Source organism: Pyrgilauda ruficollis, unplaced genomic scaffold, assembly GCF_017590135.1.
Source record: "Pyrgilauda ruficollis isolate IOZ18807 unplaced genomic scaffold, ASM1759013v1 scaffold30, whole genome shotgun sequence".
Classification (NCBI taxonomy): Eukaryota; Metazoa; Chordata; class Aves; order Passeriformes; family Passeridae; genus Pyrgilauda; species Pyrgilauda ruficollis.
Genome location: NW_024524378.1, coordinates 8,127,133 through 8,147,279, shown reverse-complemented (window position 1 = coordinate 8,147,279; position 20,147 = coordinate 8,127,133).

The window sequence follows — 20,147 nt, the reverse complement described above, 5'->3', positions numbered from 1 at the left end:
ACTGCTCACCAAGACCCTAACCAAATCACTCAACTTTCCTCTTTTCATAGTACAAAATATTCTCAAAAATGTGTGTATGTACTTTTGGTGATATTTTTTGATGCACATCAAGGACAACAGAATCTTATTTTATCTACTTAGTGAAGCTACATCGTTTACTGATTAAGCATCTTCTCATCAGCTGTTTCTAAAATTCACAACATAAAAAAATGAAAATAAATAAATCTGAAAGGTGAAGCATTCATACTGAATGTGCAGTTCGAATTAGAAGAGTAAAATCTTAGTGAGGGAAAAAATCTGGACAATGCCAGAAAACCTTTCTGGGCCTTTCTGGTCAGTGGAAACTCTTACATAGATCATCCACTCTGTGCTGCAGGTAAACAATGATCAACATTCCTGAAAGCTGCAGAATGATCCCTCTGATCCCCACACAGGCTGCAGAATGATCCCTCTGATCCATCACACAGAGCCCCTTGCACCTGGTGGGCTGGTTTGCACTATCCCATTTTAATACTCACATGAATACACAGAGCAAGCAAAAAAAAAAAAAAAAAAAAAAAAAAAAAAAACTTTTGAAATTTGCAACTTAAAACTTTCAAGCAGTTTTTAAAATTCCTCTTCCCTCTTTGCGCCAGCTGTGCCAGGCATCTCAGATTGTGTGCTGCTGGCAACTGCTGCTCAGGAGAGCATCCTATGGGCTGTTCAGCCTGTCCTGAAAGTCTTCAAACCTTTGTTGAGCAACCCTGAGTGGCAGGGCACTAGATTAAAATTCTTAAGGAGAAAACCTACAGTCCTGCTCTAGATTCTTCAGTAGTGGTGACACAGGGTTGGGGGTTTTGTGTCCAAAGAAAGGTTTCCTTCATGTGGCCAAACTTTTGAACACTCTGAGTTTCCCATGTCCTTACTTCTAGAAGAATAGCTTTTGACAGTCTGAAGCCATTCAGCCATCACTGGTCATCCCAATTCTGCTGCAGAATTCCCTCCTCTGCCTGTACAAGGTAAAGCAGTAGGAACTAAGATGATGAAGACATTTGACAGAAATAAAGCCAAAGAATGACACACTGGGGAAAGATTGAGGTGCTTATTATAAATGGAATTTTTGAGATACCAGTATATTAAGGTCTTTTTAAAAGTCAGTGAGCATGTAAAAAAAGAGTGATTTATTTGATATAATATACTTTGATAGCCAAAGTTTTCAGCAAGCTTCTCAAAGAAGCTAAGCCTCCTGAGAAGAAAGGAGGTGTCCTAACGAACTTTCTTACACACACACATCAGTTAAAAAGTGGGAATAAAAACCAGGAAGACATGGCCAGGTTTTACAACAGGCATTGATTACAAGATACTACCAAGGAAATCTACGCTAGGGCTGGTGCTGTACCAGATGTTTAAAAGTTATGTAGCAAAAGGGTAGAGAGTGAGGTTGCAATGTCTGAAGAGCAGTGAGTTCAGAGTAAGGCTGACTGTGAAGACATGCAATAAGGATTCTTCTTGTATATTAATTAGTGACAAAACAGCGCATGAAACAGTGTGAATACAGACAATGTGAACTGGTACACTGCTTCAGTGTAACACTGATTATATGAACAGTAGTGATGGGACATAAATTAGCTATTTCCATTCAGGAAAGAGGATTTGGAGCAATTTTTCATGTTCAAAAAGGCTGAATTGCATCTTAAGCATTGTCAGAAAGGGAGCAGAGGAAAATAACAGTAAGAAAGGTCATATAGTTGTAAAAATCTATCATGCATTCCCATCTTGGCTACAGCACATAATTCTGATCACTCACTTTCACAAAGAGCACAGGAAGGAAGGAGAAAGCTGTCAGAACAATAAATGCATAGAGTGACTCCCATATGATGGCAGACTAAATTCTGTGGGAACTTTCAGCTTCCAAATGGTTTGTGAAAGGTGAGCAGGGAATAGTCTTTCACTATTTTCCCCAATTCAATACTCAAAGGCCTTCTGAGCTCTAAGTTCTAATAAAGAAAATGAAAGGTTGTTTGTTTTTTTTTTTCCATTCAGATTTGAATGATGAACCTTAATTGCAAAGGATATTCTGCAGGTGAAAAAAGTTAAACAGTTTTAAAAAGGAATGACAAAGTCAATAAAAAATAGACCTATTGATGTAATTAAAAAAGGTAGTCTCCATACCATTGGAGGAGAAATTCCTTATAAGGCCTTTTTCAACATATGTGCCCAATTTCAACATGTTATATACATAGTGCTGAGTTAGCCAGATCTTTGACTTAATCTACCACAGAAGTTCTTGCATTCCCTGGTCTTGGGAAGAGCCATACCCAGTATGAAGTTTCTCAGAGATGAGTGCCAGTTCTTACTTTTCGCTTTCTTACTCTGCTGCTGGGGTGTTCTTCCTAGTGCAGGTCTCTAGAAGGCTTGAGTCAAGACTGAAATAGGACAGCTGAACCTGGGGGTAGTGGGATAACTCAAAAGAACTTTGAGATCCCCCACAGACCTTTGATTTGGCAAGCTCCAGTGCACATAAACTGGAAGATGCTGCTGCTCAGGAACAGGGTACCTGTGAGAATCATGTCCTGTATCTATCCACATCAATCAGGTTTTTGTCCTGAGACACAAATCCACAGTCAGAGAGCAATGAGCTCTTGTGGCAAAAGACAAATCATGATACTTTTATGCTCATGACAAAGGATAGAGAAAATTTAGATTTACAGTAACTAATAACAAAATATGCTTCTAATTCCAGTGACATAATTCCAAAATGTCCTGTCCCCATCAGTCCCAAGGAACATGAAATTCTATCTCACAGCACTGAGGGAGGACTTTTAAAGAAATCACCACTACAACAAAATAGTGATAAAAGCCCAGTGCTTCTTTATCTTTACTTATTCCAGAGCAGATAATGTGAAGCAGTTAAAGAGAAGCATTTCATTTCAATGGAAAGCCTCTCATGTGTAGAAATCCTGAGTGTGAAGCTAACCTGTGGAGTTTTTTTAATTCCAAAATTTTCCCTTGTCAGATAGTCACCAATGAAGCTTGAGGCCATCTGATCCCTTTTATTATCATCCTGCAGTATAATATTGTACAGACAACTACATTAGATAAAGATATCCATTAGGAAAGATATCCTCTATATAGGTGTCAGGACTGCACAAAGACAAGGTTTGTATTATACAAGTACTAAACTTGTATAGTAGGAAGACATGGGGCAGAGGTTTTTATCCAGGACAGCAAATCTATTCCAGTCTTAAAAGACAGGAAAAAGGGGTACAAAGAAGCCATGAAATGGCTCTGGGGGAGTTTCTAAATATTCTTCTGCGTGAATAAAGTGAATAATGGTTTTGTTATTTCTTCTTATACCTAAGTAGATGGTTGATAACTACATTTTGTTCTCTATCAAAATGGCAACTGCTGGCTAAAATCTTTGCTGGGTTTAAGTGCCAGACAGCCAACATTTGGTGGGATTAATCACTCCAGAGTACTTAAAAGTTTATCCAGTATTGCCCAAAGGGGCTGTTTTGGGATAGAAAAGAAGGCCACATGGAAGAAGAATTTGTGGAATACTCTGCTGGTATTATCTGAGCTGTTCTGCTAAAAGCCCAAAGTACATGGCTAAAGTTACTTACCTCCATAGTGTTGTGTCCATGTCACTCAGGTGACCTGATCATATATATACATTCATGCAATAATGCTAATTCAGCAAACCACCAGGTATTGCTGCCTGTTACTAAAAGTACTCAAACTCCCATATTTACCCAAGGGCTCGATTTTGCTGCCTTAAATAAAGGCAACATAATAGCTGCTGCTTTACTTTAAAGGAAACAGTTCCAAAGTGGTAAATCCGGTGAATGTGGTACAAGCCTTTTGCCAGCTGTTTTCTGAACTTACAGCTGTTTAAAGGAATAGCTGATAGGAAGGCTCAGAACACTGGAGAGGAGCAAACCAAAATTGATTTAAGCATGTACTTTTACATGGTAGGTGAGTGCACAGACACAATGTCACCACCCCTAGGTTGAGAGCACTGGCAGTGTCACTCTTCTGGCCCCAGCTTTGTCACCTGAAGATGCTACTGCGGCTGCCCACGTGTAACCACCCACTGGCACAAGGGTCCCATCCAGCTCATCACCAGGTGCGGTCAAATAAGTGAGCACTGCTCAATCTCTTTGGGTGTAAATTCTCCAAGATTAGCACAGTCCAGTTTCAAACCAGCTGCACACAGGTGCCTTTGCCTAGGTGAGTCTGAGGAGCGTTTTTTCCAGCTCTGCTCCCAGGTGGGAACTTCCAGCACAGAAGTAGTGGTGTCCAGGTGAAGAGAGTCATCTGCAAAGAGAGTGTGGCTCAGCTCTGCCTGCAGATCCTGCAGTCTCTGAAAGATGCAGCAGTAGAAGCACACTGTCTTCATTTAGGGGAGGAGGTGTGTGGGAGCAAGCAAGCATGACCAAAATTATACAGTGCATTAATGCGTACACTGGACAAATCCCTGAAAAGCTGTGCATGCACAAGAAGATTCTCATAGCTTGCCGTGAGGTCTGTGTTTCCTGCCAAGCCTCTCACTCTTGGATATTCATGATTTAAGTCAGCAGTGTTTATGTAATTACAAAAGATCTGGAGGTGGTAAGGAAGGGTATGCTTTGCATGAATGCTAAATGCAATCTACCTATACTCAAGAATTAACATCCATATTTAAGCAGGTCAGTCTTTAAATCAGTTTTGTTAGTCTGTTTGAGTTCTGATCCTTTAAAAAGTACCTTACCTTTGTCAGCCTGTTGAAGACTTTGAGAGTTATAATTTTTTAGAGAGAGATCATGGAACAATGTGACTTAAACAATGTGACTTAAACAATGTTCTGAAATCTATGTTCCCATGTAGCTCAACTTATCCAAGTAACCTGTGCTAAGGTTTTGTGATTCCAGTAAGAAGTGGACTAATACTAACTTAAGCCTAACGTTATTAAAACCTGTTGTTTCTTTGTTTTTCCTATTACCTAATTTTAACTCACACTGGGTAGTAACCAAAGTCCCTGCTAGAAAATTTTTTGAGTGGTTTTCTTTGCAGCCCATTTGCTTTCTTATATTTTAACAAGTTGGGGCTAGATCTGCCAGACAAATTAAAAAGGCTTTTTGTAAGCATGTTATCAGCTACCACCTCATGTGTAGAGATGTGATTGATTTGAAAAGGACTCTTATTTCAACAGACATCTCAATTTGTCAAACATGGAGAAGTTTACTTGTTTTCTTAAGATACAGTTATCCCTATGGTTCTAGAAGTGGTAACAGTGAAAAGGCTAAATGAAGCTGATATGATTATAATAAATACATAATAATATTAAAGATTATATAACATATATTAAGTCACATTATATATATAATCTATATCAATTGATCAGCTGACACAAAGTCTTAGCTTTATTTTATAATTGAGCATTGAAACTATACCCAAATTCTGTTATGATTTCTGGTGCGTTGTGTACCCATTTGTTAAGGTTACTCAATCTTTTTCCTGTCCTGTAAAGCTCTGATGCTGTGTTATTAATATTGGGCCACTACAGCACATGAGAAAAGAAAGCTGATCAGTATCAGGGAGGAAATTACATTTCTGCCCAGTTAGCTGGAGCACCCAACACATGATTCACACTGATGACACTTTGTACTGCTTCTCTGAGTTATTCCTCATCCAGTACCAGTGCTTAGGAGAACAGTAAATACCTGATCTGGCAAGCAGTCTGTGCAAACAAAGTTATCCCTTCCAAACTTCTAGAACAAATCTGAAGCCATCCGTGAGCTGTCCTACTTCAGTGCCTTTCATCCTCCAGCTGTGGCACTTCAATTCCCAGTTGCTAAGCACCTAGGGCCTCACATGATTTCTCTTGGAATCAAAACTTAAGACAATTAGTCCTCAAGCCTTTAAAATCCATCAGCTTTATTATTAAACTGATGAACTGTGAAGTCTTACCCTGTTGTGTATAATCTCCCTCCTTCAGAGCAGTTCAGCTGATGCACCACAGAAGCTGCCCAGCTCCAGGTTGTCCATACTTTCACTATGAAACACAAAATGTGTGTCCTCTGCGACTCACTGCCACTGAACTAGGGCTGCCATGGATCTGTGAATAATGCAGGAGCTCACAAATAAGCAGGACTTTGTAAATAACATACTGCCACTGCTGGTGGTAACAACATTCCTCCAGGAGAGGCAAAACTATGTACCACAGTTCTGGCATCTCAAGCACTATGCCTCCATGAGATGTGAAAATATCAGGGGTGTTTTATAACTTTTAGCAAAGAGGCTTTAATAGCAGCTAAAAACCCTGGGACTTACTTTCATATCATCGCTGGGACTGGTAACAGCAGAATTCTCATGGGTGAGTGTGTCTCCTAGCTGACACACCACAGATCATGGCGTTGCTACAAAACATGTTACCAGTCACGTTTGAACTCATGGCTTAGGGAATCAACATATCTGGAGATAGGGAACACATGATTATATCAATATCTGAAGATATCTTTCTCCTTCTGTGTGGTGTTAAGTGTCCATGGTATCTTCCCCACACAAGAGACAACAGTCCCTGCAGTACACAGCCTCACCTATTTAATCTGTCCCAAAACTGTCCAGGAACATGAAGCCTGATCTATCTAGAAGAAAGTCAGCACAGTTTACTCACAGCTACACATTCCCTTACCACCAAATGGGGTTTCTCCTCTATTTCTCTCCACTTTTCCTCACTGCAAACAATGTACTGAACAATTATGGTTTAGTGTCCTGTGAATACTTCAGGGCTAATTTAAATGTATTTTTCATTGTTTCTGAAATGTGCATGTTGGTGGACAGTTTTTTGTCTTATATGTGTTTTTTCTTTCTATTATTGCTATTTCCCAAGTTTTTTTGCTGACATTATTTTCTGATTGTACTTAGGGACCTGTTTCTAACACTATTACATGGCCAGAACAGGTGCTAGGACAATCCAAAGGAAGGTTTTCCTGTAAATGATCTCACCAATGCACAAACACCCAGATGAGAGCTGGGTACACATCTTCCACAGGGTATGACTTTTAACTGTCTAGAAACTATTGATACTGTACATAAATCTCTCATATCTACATGTGTGCTGCCAACTCCTCATCATTGTGGTGTTAGAAAACTTCAGAAAACAGAAGAATCCCACCCCATCTTTGGCTGATAACAATGGAGATAACTGCTCCATTGGATACTGCTGCTTCCAGACTAACTTTCACAATAGCAGGTTCAACTCAGCTATCTAGGAAACAACTCCCTCGTTTCTCCTTTTTCCATAATAATGTGCTGGCTCCCAGAGCAAATGAAAGAAGCCAGCTCAGCCCTAGAACAAGGATAACCATCGTTCCACAGCTCTCCTGCAGAACCAATGAGCCTGGCATCAACTCAAAGTAGTTTGAGGCACAAACACTCCTGTGGCTGCAGAAGATGCAGCAAGATTCTTGCAAAGCTTGCTTGGCCCCAGCACCCCATAAACATAGCTACAGTCATTCCAGAGAGAAGCTGGCTTCGGGTCCAAGCTAGTCATGTGCGTATTTCTCCCTGCTTTTCCATTAATGAACTCCACAAGAGCTGCAAAGAAAGAATAGCAGGGTCTTGGAATCCCTAGAGGGGTCTAGGACTTGGAAAACTGGGCAATCTAGCAAGGGAGAGTTGAGAGTTGGCCATGGATGAAGAGCTTCAAGGTGATCCATTTCAAGAACAGTGCATTGGGTGAAAGTCCAAATTTTCAGGTGTGGTTATGCTGAAAAGAAAAATGTCCTTTGAAAATAAAGGGGAAAAAAAAAAAAAGGAATGGAAGTAAATATGTTGATCTGTAAAAAATAAAAAGAGGAGGGTGGAAAAAAAAAAACCACAAGAACCTCTCTTCTATCAGCCACAGATCTCCTCTCTGCTTGCTAGAAGATACAAAAAGGTTAAGTGCTGCTATCAAGGAAGAAACATTTTGTGTATTTTCTTCTCCTCCTGCTCTCCTACTATCAAATAGTCTATTTAATTCATTTTCCCAAATTCAATAAAGTGAAATAATTATCTTACTTGATTTTGTACTTTGTCATTTCTGTTCAATTATCAGAAAAGTGGTCTATTACTGGCAGTTGAATGTTACACAAATTACAATATGAGGAAAATCTGTGTTTGGGGGGAAATTCTTCCCTATCGAACAAAAGAACAAGAATTATATTCACCATAATTTGTCACTGGACTAGTACAGAGTTCAACAAAACAAGTTCAATTTACATTAAATATTTGATCTGGTTGCTGGGCAATTCAAAAAGTAAGGATTTTATAAGACTTTTTTAAACAGAAGTCTAACATTTCTCAATTTAGCCAGCTTTTCAAATGTATCTGTTCTGCAAACTGAATAGCTGAAGAGGAGAGTCTTGCAGATGGAAGACACAGATATAGCTACAGAAGAGATATAAAAAATAATTTATTTGATTTATAGTCTCTTTCTACTTTTTTGTGTTCTTGTAGCTTGAGAAATGCTTGGCTGAGTAAAGTTCTACAGTTCTTTATTTTGGGGAAATACTTATTCTGTTTTAATAAATCAGGGTTTTCCCATTTTTCCTTCATAAATCAGGGAAGTGAAGGAATCCTATTACTTTTCTTCCATGAACAGCAAGATGATGGAGTCTCTATTGTTTGTGTTATGACTAAAGTCAACAGTATTATCCGTGAAAAAGTTTCTTTTTGAGATGCACCCAGAGACCAGTTCTCTTCTGTAGCCAAGAGGTGTGGACTCAGTGCCCCTCAGCATGGAGGAGGAGATTGCTGCTCTCAGCCAGAGCTGCAGAGGCTGGGGAGGATATTCTCTGGGGTAACAAGACCAGCTCCTGTGTGATTAGGTGTTAACCTCCCTGTTAACCAGCTTGTTCCTTCTGCTGACAGACATTAATGCTACTCAACCCCTGCACCTCCACTTTTCTGTTTCTGTCTCTGTTCTCACAAGAGAAAATATAAAATGCTGTGCACTTCAGCTGACCTTAGCTTTGTGAGATACTGAATGTTCACCCCATTCCGTTGTAATCTTAATGCAATTTGTTAGAGAAAATAGAGCCTTCTTTCCACTACCTACCAATAATGCACACCTAGCACTAGCATTGGATGGGGAATACTCTAACCACTTCTCAGAGCAGATGTAACTAGCCAGTCTTTCCCCCAGTGAGCAGTTCTGTGTCTCCATCAAAAGCAATCTCTTCATAAAATTAAATCCACTTTGTTCAGTGACTGAGCCAACTGCCCTCCAAAGCCAAAGAGTTGCTGCTGCTAGACTCCCACACCTTGCTGCTGTTCTCCTTCTTTACAGAGCTGAAGATCAGATGACTTCTCTCTTATGTACTATATGATTGTAGTGGGCATAAGGGTTGGCAGGGTTATCAGAAGACTGGATAAGCACATCTAGACCAGCCCTTACCACCTGCACTTAGCCAGACTTGACTTTTGAGACTACAGTAAGAAAGAAGGTCAAGGTGAAGGAAGAGAAGAGGGAGACTGAAGAGGCAGAGGCAGGGCTGAAGGCAGCCCCAGGATACCCCCTCAGGTTACAGAATGGATTAGGGTGGTTTGCTGTGGGGGTATGAGGAGTGGAAGCCATGAGGAGATCTGGGCTCCAAAAGGACCAGTACCTTGTTTGTCTTTTTTGCTCGTGTCCCCACAGCTCACTCTGCCAGCTTTTGCAGTCAGGGTTACAAAAAGGGTGTAGAGCAGAGCCCAGCTTTCTGCAGAGTACCCTGTGGAGCTAACCACAGCATTCTGCTCAGAAGGAACTGGTTGTTCCTCCTTCACAAAGCCCTAATGGCCACCTTACCCCAATCTCAACCTTGCTCCACGAGGCCAGGAGAAACTCAAGCCTGAGCTCTGGGCTCTTTCCAGCCACCCTGAAATTACTACATTTTCCCAGTCAGCTTTGTCCAAAGAAGCTGGGCTCTGCTGCACCTCCTGTCTCAAAGGCCAGCCACAGCCCTCCAGGAGCACCTCAGGGTCAAGACTAGCTGTGCCCCAGACAACAAATTCCTCTTGCAGCCCTCAGCTTCCTTTGGTAGCTGCCTGCCAGCCCCATATCCACTATCACTCTGCTCCTCCTCATCTTGCTCTAATCTGAATTCCAACTCAAACTGGCCCAGTCTGACCAACTTCCCCTATAGCAGGAGATCATTCTGTGTTTTTCCCTGACTGAACCTGGAACTAAACCCCTAACCCTAACCCCAGACTGACCCCTCAGCCAGGCACCTAGCCATGGCCCAGACTGCTTCAAAGGAGAATTGACCTTGCAGCTCTCAGGTTCTGTCCCTAAATTAAAGCCTTTCTCTCATTTCCTTTATTAACCCTCAAGGATATAGGGTAAAAATTAAACTTAGGGTAAGAAGAAGGCTTCTTGCTGAAAACATGACAAACTTTTTCCTAGCCCAATAACCAGCTGGGAATCTCAAATCTCTGCAGCAGTCTCCAGAGACCCCAAATGTCTCTTGGTACACTCACCTGGTCTCCAAAGCCCAAAGAGCTGGTAACAGCAAAAACGAAAAACCAACCAGTGAATGAATAAGCAGCATTTCATGACATCTTGCTTGGTTTTACAGCATTTCCTGCACTCTCAAATCAAGGATTCTGGGAATAGAAGAGGAGGCAAAATGCTGGAACAGAGCGTACACAGCAAAAATAAATTGGGTCCTTTCATGATGCTATTATCAGAGCTGCACAACAGTGCTCCAGAGAGGCTGCAGGTCAGCTCCTCAGCTGCTGCAGCCCGAGCAGAGCAGGGCACACTAGGGCGAGCTGCCCACGCTCCCCGCGGGCCCCTCTGTGTGCGGGAGGCAGCAGGGCAGCAGCTGGCACACACCGCTCTGTGCAGCAGCAGCAGCAGCTCTCACAGCGTTCGCTTCAGATCTGCAATATGGACCCACATAACCTGTTTATTACAATTAAATGCTCATTTTATCTTTGCTGCCTACCACCAAAAGCACACATCAAGTCTAATAGACTGTTTAAAACATAATCCTCACTGCAATTGTATTTATATTGATGCTACAAAACTGTATAATTATTGCTTCATTTTTTTAAATTGTCAATTATCATCTTTCTCTTTATCTTTTCTTTCTAATGAAAAAAGGGTGAGGCGTAGTATTGCATTTTATTTAAATGGTATGCTCTGTCTCACCCCTCCAAAATGTATGGTGTATTCTAAGCCAGTGGTCCTGCCCTGAACCATCCTGTATCTGCAGTCCCATTGGCCCAAGTCTGATTCTGCACCCACGTTGAATTCCCCTCTTAAGCTGTGCTAGTGAAATCAGACTCTCTCTTAGCCCTTCTTCTCCTCTCTTGCCCTTTCCCTCCCCTAGGCTCTCCCTCCCTCTGCCCCTCCTTTCCCCTTTTCCCTCAGTAACCATGCTGTTCCCGGGGATGGGACCCCCAATAAACCTTCATCTAACCAGCACCCTGAGAAGCCATGTGGAGTCTCCTTGCCTGCCGGCTGCTGCCAGCCTAGGAGGCTTCCGGGGACTCCCCAGGGTGCCCCCCCCAAATGAACTACATCAACAGTGCCTCCCTCCACACGTGCAACTGGATCCAGGCTTGGTTTTAGATGGACTCAGTCCTCACCTAGAAGTGAAAAAAAGCCAATGACACACATCACCAGGTTGAGAAAGGTTTCTGTGCTCTGCATGTCTGTAATACACAAAGAAGCAAAATCCTTAAATTTTATACCAATGTGAGGAGCTTTTTTTTCTCCAGAGTAAAGATAAGATAATTATACAAAGACTTTTATGAAGATTCTTAGGACTGAGCCCTTTAGTGGAAGGAGCTGTGCCATAACAAAATATTATGGTATATCAGCTTTGCAATAGTTCAGAATTTAATTGATTCACACTTTTTTGTATTGACTACACACTTTTATACTGAATTGCAGCATTAGGCAATTAAGAATTATGTTGTCTTTAGCGATTTAAGGTGTTAGATTCAAATCACAGATACATAGGTTGGAAGAAACATAAATGTCCTATCTCCATTGAGGAAGAATCAATTCTGTACCACATTCATGAATGAATCTTGCCTGTCTTGTTCTTCTAAAACTTTGATAATGAGAATTCTTTAAGAAACCTCTTCAAATCCTGAGATATTCTGAGAAAATGATGATCTAACATACATCTCTCTTGCTGCAAATCAATTTTCATCTTTTTGTTGGCATGGAGACGACTTGATGTTTCTCCGCAAATCTTTTGCGCAGGTGAAGAATGCTACCAGGTCATCTCTTATTTTTCTTTTTTCTAGATTAAATAAATATAATCACTCCTCTTCCTCTTCTCTAGCTATTTTTACTTTATATTTTTTTCTTATAGTATTCCAAACTGGGCGCACAACCTGAATAATTAGTGCTGAGTAGCACGGAGTAATTATCCTTATATTTACCAGAATTACATTTGTTCAGCTCATGGGACAGTGAAGTCATTATGGGGGCGAATGTTTTTCCAGCAGCATTATACCATTGACTCATCCTCAGTTCATGACTGACTGCAGGACCCAGAGCCTTGGCTCCAGTACCACTGCCTGGCCAGCTATTCTCCATTTCACACCTCTGCATTTGACTTCTCCCCCCTAAGAGGAGTCCTTTGCATTCTTTATTGAATTTGATCTTATTGATTTCAGAGCATTTCACCAGTGTAGCAAGATTGTTTTAAATTCTAATCCTGTTCGCCAAAGTGCTCACAAAGCCTTCCACCTCAACGTCATCCACAAATTTTACCCTCCATACAAATCATTACTCCCATCCAAGTCATTAATGAAGGCACTAAGTAAAACTGACCCCAGACAGACCCTTGTGGGACCTCACTTACAGTGCTCCCCTGGTTTGACAGTGAATCATTGGTAATTACTCTGAACAAGTGGTATTTCAAGCACTCGTGCCCCTACCAGACTGCAGAGTGATTTTAGCCTGGCCTCTTTTCTTTGGGTTTTTTTTTTCTTTTTTCTTTTCTTTTTTTCCTTTTTTTTTTAGTTTGGCATATAACAACATCATGCAGGACTACATCAAGAGCTTTGAAAAAGCCTTAGTCATATCTGAGCTTGCCATACACCAACAGCCAGGTCAGGGATGCCCAGTATACACAGTTTATCCTTGCAGTATCCTTGCAGTTAGATTGTAGTAGATTGAATCTGCCTTACCTATGCAGGCAGCAGATCAACTTCTCCTAACAACACACAGCAGGGTTTTAACTGATCACCTTCCCCCAGACCCCAGTCAAAGGGTAGGGAGGGATTCACCAGTATGCAGGATCTTTGTAGCACTTGTCCAGTAAATCCAGCACCCACAGAAAGGGATGAACTTGTGCAGACATTAAGTGTTTTGTGGGGTAAAAACTTCTCAAAACACAAGGGGAAAGAAAGCATGGCACCCTTCTGCATTCCTCTGAGAGACATCATGTCACCATCAGCAATAGGGGTAGGTGCCTATGGCACCAGGCTCTTGATCCTAAAGAAGGGCTTAGATCTATTTAATTGGATTTATTTGTCAAAAGTCTTTGCTGCCTCGCTGTATTCTGCCTGTTTAGGAACAAACTGTACTTGCTTCAAAATGTTTCTTAGTGACAGTCCTAGCCTGACTCCCCTGAAAGTCACCATTTTCTTAATTTTCACCTTTTTAATGACAGGTACTACATTTATTCACTGAGATTTTTCTTCTAGCAGCTGTCAAAGATCACTGTTAGTGCTTTTAAGATCGCTACAGTGCTTTAAATTTGCCAGCATAAAGCTCAGTGGGCCTGACTGACTTCTACATTCCTTAAATGTCTAAAAGGTTTTCTGTCCTTCATTTTGGACTTTTCTACACAGCTGTTAAAATGAAGCATGCTAAGTTTCTGGGTACCACCTTGATTGTGACTGGAAACCACTGAATGTGTCAATCTTCATGTCACCTCCTTTTTTGTCTCGCTCCCCACTAAGCAACAGACCTTCCTTTGGCCTTCCCCCATTTCTAGAATCCTTTCAGACTTGTCATTACAATTTGTTCCCTCTGACTCATTTTGTGCCTTTCTGCATCCTTCCTTTCCAGGCAGCCTTTGTCCCTGTGTTCCTTTCTGTGCAGTTGCTTTTGTGTGATCCCAGTATTGTTTACTCTGCAAGGTGAACCTGTAGTGCTAGGGCTCAGCGCAGCCACAAGGACAGAAGAGAGGCTGTTCACTCACACAGCATCTCCCTGTTACATAACATAGTGTGCACACAACTGACAAAGCTGTTCTACCTTCTTTAGAGCCCGATGTAGATGAATTCATGGACTTGTTATCCTCTCAAGATCGTACAGCTTCACATTCACGTTCTGCATGTGCTTGTGTTTGAAGTGTGGGCTACCATTGTTTCAAGTGTCTGCTCCCATAAATAACTGTCTTGTAACTATTTTAGGAAGTACAGATACACCTGCCTCCCACAAGGATAGCTCCCATTTTTCCCTTGGAAGTCTTAAGGCATTTACAAGGGACCACCACCTTTTCCTGTTGCAGGTAGAGGTATAGAAAAGAAAGGGCTGTGCCAAGGGCAACACTCAGCTCAAACTTAGGTTAGGAATTAACTTAGGGTTAAGGTTAACTTAGGGTTAGGAATTCAAACCAGTTGCCAAATCCCCATCGCACATTCTTGCATGCAGCAGCATCACAGGTGAACCACTGACTTTCCCCAGTATGTGTAGAGGTCTAGGTGATACATGTGTAACTTCACTTCCATTTTAAAAGGCTGCATAATATTTCGCTGCTTGGCACAGACTGCAGCAATGTGCCAATGAAGTCTCTGTAAAAAACCTGTACATTGCTCCACGGTATCATTACAATAGCCAGCTTCCAAACTCACTAAAGCAACACTTTAGCATTTTCAGGACATAGAACACAACAGCACAATAATGCACCACGCAAGTACATTAATGCAAACAACACTCATAAACTTGCTTATACTGGCTGACAATAATTGTCTAGTACAATGTCTTCACTCTCTTGAAAGATGACTTCCAGCTCTAGAATGTATAATTTATTTAACATTAATTCCTAAAAGGGAATTAAATATTTTACTATTGTAACTGGTGATCTTGGCAGTTTTATCTCTCAGACAACCTGAAATCCAATTGTTTGAAATACTGGTTGGTGAAAAATCACTCAGCTTCCTCACAGCCTCCCATGGAATGCATTTGGCAGTCTTTCACACAGTTTTACTCCTCTCAGATTCCCTTCAGACCCACTATATTCTCTGGCAGACGGGCTGGATTCTTAGGGCAAGGGTGGGAGCCTGTTGGAGCTCAGCTGAGAAGCAGTCACACCGCAGCACCACTGAAACAACACAAAGCAGGTGTCTCCTGGTGTCCCCAGCCATGAGTAACAGCCAGTCACACTCGCCACTGAAAATGTTTTAAACTCCTCTTGGAGTAAAGTCATACTCTCAGAAGGTGCTTCAGAAGTGGAAGATGTGAATAGTCTCCTCATTTTGCCAGCAAATACAGGTCTAAATAAACATCTAATACAGCGTGACGTCTCTGGAACTGCCATCGCATTCTGAATAAAACTCACGCAACTACAACAAAGCTACTAATTTAGTATCAGACTTAATCACAATTATAACTTCCAAGTCATTAAGAAAGCCCAATTAAACCCATAATCTGGTGCTAAACAGTCAACACAGTTTCATTCTTCCAAGGAGTGCATAAATAAAATTATTAATGAAAAAAAAGCACAGCAAAACAGTGCATAAAGTGTTTTGTAGCTCTCTGCCTGCTAAAATTTTTAATTTCTGTGTAGCAGAAATCCTACTTCTTCCTTGTGACATCTCAGTGTTAAGCACTGCATTTTTCCAGAGTGAAGTATGGACTTTATTCTCTGACTGTAATGAGTCAAGGAAACCACTAATGCACAGCGTCGGTATTTTTACCATTATTATCTGTATTCTGGCATTTCCAAGTCAAAGATCATACTAATGATGATGTATCTAAAGGTCCAGTTCAGATAATGTACCCAATGGAACAAATTCAGTTTACTATTTGATTTCACAGGTGCTTAATCATACAAAACGATGCCTGGTTGGCACAGTGATAGATGAACTGGGGACAGATTAGATTTGTTAATGCTGACATTAAGATCAGCACTGTCTAGTGTGATTCCTGCTCTCACCACACTCTTGGATGTAGGAGGTGTGATCTCTCATTCTTCAGCAGTGGGGTGATGTGCAATTAGGAACCCCAGAATCTGACACTGAATGGTGGGAGTGCTGCTTGGTCAAAATATGTCATTATCATGTCTGTCATCTTTGTTGTTAGAGAGCCATTTATGTTATCCAAGAGGAAATCAGCTGAGCATGGAAAACCTGAGAGGACTGTTACAGATCTCATGGTTTTTTAATGTCACTAAATGCAAATTGTAGAAAAGACAGTAAAAGCTTTGGAAATTCCTTCATGAATTGGTCACTGGAAAGAAGGGCTAGTCAATGTGTGATAGGACAGCTTGTTTAGAAGTTGTGACAGAAAAAAGGTTTAGGAATGCAGAACTATTTTGAACTTCAAACAGAACAACAGCTAGCCATACCTGAGACACTTGCCTTGTGCTGGAAGGGAACAAGACAAGCCACACAGTAGAGGCGCAAATTAGACTTCTGTTTTTGTTTTTTTTTTTATGGATGAGACATCTTAAAAACTCAAGGTGAAAGATAATAGGGCAACTAGAAAAGAACCTGTTGTTAAATTTGCCCTATAATTACATTTTAAGTTTAAATTACTCCCAGTCATTCCCATTTTCCAACCTTGTAATTAGAAGCTTGACCTCATGCCTGGCTGGATTGAACTTCTAATTTGATTAATGTTTGTACTTGACTAGTGTTGATGACAAGCCCAGGTGAAGCTAATAAACATAAGAGACTCCAAATGCATCTATACAAAGGGGCATAAAGGGTTTTCTGGAGAAATGGCTCCCCAAGGTATTTATAAAGGCTCAATACATGGAATGTGCTGCTTTGCAGGTACAAAAATTAATGGGGGGTAGGGGACGTAGGGTGGGGACCAGAGTTTTCAGGTGTTTGATTGCAGAAAGCAGCCTGCTCTGGTAGATACAGGCCAATGTCTCTCTGCAAGGGACAGAGGGCTGAAATATATCTCACAGTTGCAGGAAGCACTCAGACTGCTCCTTAACAACCCTGCATTTGAATTTTACCATCAGCATGTCCATGAAACTGTCCCAAAAGCAGGATTTTCACTTTGCAGAGGCTTTCCCTTTCGGTTTGGTTTTCATTTAGTTTTCATCAATTTCAAGCAAATCCAGAAACTTTTTTTGCTCCTGCAAACTGGACATTCAAGGAAAGCTTCACTTAGAATATGCTGATTTACCATGTACCCTAAACAAAACAACCTTCCTGATGTAGTAGTAGCTGTGTCAGGCAGGTACACTTGTCTGTCTCAAGACTGCTAACCACACTTAGAGCATCATCAACTCCTTAAGTCTTGCTCCTGTGGTGCTTTGACAGGAATCAAAGCGTTTTTCTATGGGAATTCTGCCTTCTATGTTGTTGTTGAAAAGCAGCTTGCTAACTGTAGTCTCAATCCTCCTTGAAAACATTACTTCTTCTGCCATGCACAGTCCATCCCAGCCAGGTCTGTGACCCGTGGAGTGGGGAGTCCGTTGCTCACTCAGCCTTGGAAGGGCATGTTCCAGAGAATGAAAGATTAAGATTTATTGTGGCAAAACTGCCTATAAGTGCAAATAATTTAGCACTATGTTAAAACAGTGATTAATTTAGCCCATAATTTCAAGAAATGAAGCAACACTCCCTGACAAAGCCTCAAAGCTATAATTTATAATAACAGCTCTCCCAGTTAGCAGCCTAAAGAGCTCTCTTCAGTCCTGTTAATGTCTTCACTGAACTCCCTACTGAGCATCAAGGTCTCCTGGTATATTCTCCTGTGAGCTGTAAACAGAGATTTTAAGGACAGGTTCTCCTGTGGGCTGATCTGTTTTACATGTCACTCTTCCTTTTCAGTAAGGTTACTGACACTTAAACATCCCTGCTGGAACACAAGTCTTCTCCCTACCTCATCATTACAGGGACAAAATCCCTGGTTGCAGGCTCATTCATTTCATCCTCTGTGGTGCTGCCTTTTCCCATGTGTTTTTCTGTTATATTGTGATAATAATAATCAGCTTCCATAACTGATACAATCTGCAGACACAAAGACTTCCCTGCTGGCTTTCCATCACCCACCACGTCTCATTTTGAGCTCCCATTTCAACCTGTGTGTCCTCCATGACCTCATACCTTACATCACCTGTTGTGTCACCTCTCATGCACTCCGTCCCTCCCACATTCCCAGTGTGTCTCACCAAGCCAGAAGGTACCAGCAGGCCACTCTCTGTGGTACCAACTATGCCTGAATCACATTTTCATCCTTTTCTCACCCCTCCTTCCCACTGCTCCAGCAGTGTGAGGAGGCCAGTACCGGAAAGTGCTATCAGAGTGAGAATTCAGCATCGCCTGTGCCTTTCTCTTAAGACTTTTAAAATGAGGATTACTATGCTTAATGTTTGCATGAAGGAGGGTAGAGTAATGCCCTAGCTATCTAACCAGGCATGCTTGAGCTTCCAGTATGATCAAACCTTCCTCTTTTCTTTTTCTTGTTTGTTTGGCTTTTTTTTTCCAGTCAGAAATGCAGTCTCTTCATGTTGCTTTCAGATTGGACAAAGCATCAGTCCCAATACAGGACTGATGTAGAAGTAAAGCCTTCAACCTGCCTGGCACCAGTCATTAGGAGTATTTAGATCCTTAAACATTATCCCAGCAAGATTTTAAGAATAGAGCTAAAGAGTTATACATACTGTGGTTTTTGTTAAGTGGATGGGAAAATCCGTGAAAACTGAAGATGAAAAACCCCACCCAAGTTCCAAATGTTGTTTCTTTAAAGACTATGCATTGCATTTCTAATGCAGATAGTTGTGTCTTATTTAAAGGTGATGATGGTTGAAGATGAAAGGAAACCTGAGGCTGCTACTCTGAAAGGCGCTGCATTTTCCTCTCAGGTACCTGTGTATTAAGCCTACATGGTTAATCCCTATGGCTTATCTGACCAGTTAGGGAAAAATAAGTGGGTCACAGAAACCGAGCGCTGGAGACCATTTCTCCAGCAAACCCAAATGCGCACATTTTGAGAACCGCAGGATGAGCAGAAGCTTTTGCAGCTCGTCACTCCCGGCAGCCGGGCTACCCCATGTGCTGGGAAGGCTCCCGCACACCCACCCACACGCCAACCTCTGCTCTCAGCAGCGAGCCGCGCTGAGCCGAGCATGTGCCCCGCCACCGGCACCTGCAGTTCGCGGCTCCCGGGAAGGGCTGCAGCGGCGGCCCGCATGAAGGGCTCCTTCCCCGGTACCTCCCCGGCCGGCCGTGCCGCTGCCAAAGTTGCGCTCCGCGTTGCGCTCCGCTCTGCGCCCTGCAGCGGGACCGCCGGCCGGGCTGGTGGGGGCTACAGGGGACCCCCGCCCGGGGCTGGGACCCACAGCGGAGACTCCCGGGGACCCCCGCCCGGGCTGGGGCGCATGCCGGGAACCCCCGCCCGGGGCGGGATGCCTTCCCCGGTGCCTGCCCCACGACCGGCTGATGCGGCACGGAGCGATCACCCCCCGCCGCGGGCACGGCGCCCACCCAGCCCGGCCCGGGGCAGCGCCGGTTCAGACGCGCGGGTTGGGCACCGTGGGAGGCTGGCACGGTGCGCATCCCCCTCCTCGCCCGCTCCTGGGGGAGACGCGGCGTCGCGCCCACCTCCTCCCGCGGGCAGACCCCGCCCTCCCCTGGAAAAGGGGATGACATCATCCCTCTCCCCCGCTCGCCCCGCCGCTCCCCCGGCCCGCCCGTCACTCCGACAGGGATGGGGGGGTCCCGCCCGCACCCCCTTGGCGGAGCGGAGCCCTCGGGGGGCCCGGAGCGGGCTCCGGGCCCGCCGGCCGGCCTCGCCCCTGCCCCACGCCCCACTACGTCATCCCTCCCACCGCCCCCTCTCCGCCGGTGCTGGCGGGGGAGCGTCTCCCGAGGGGAGCGCCGGGGCCGGGCAGCGGCTTCGCGGCGGCTTCAGCTTGCGAAGGGCGCCGGCGCACCATCGCGGCGCCGGCGCGGTGCGGCGGGCGCGGCTGCGCATCGCGGTGGGGCGGGCGCGGCGGGCGGGC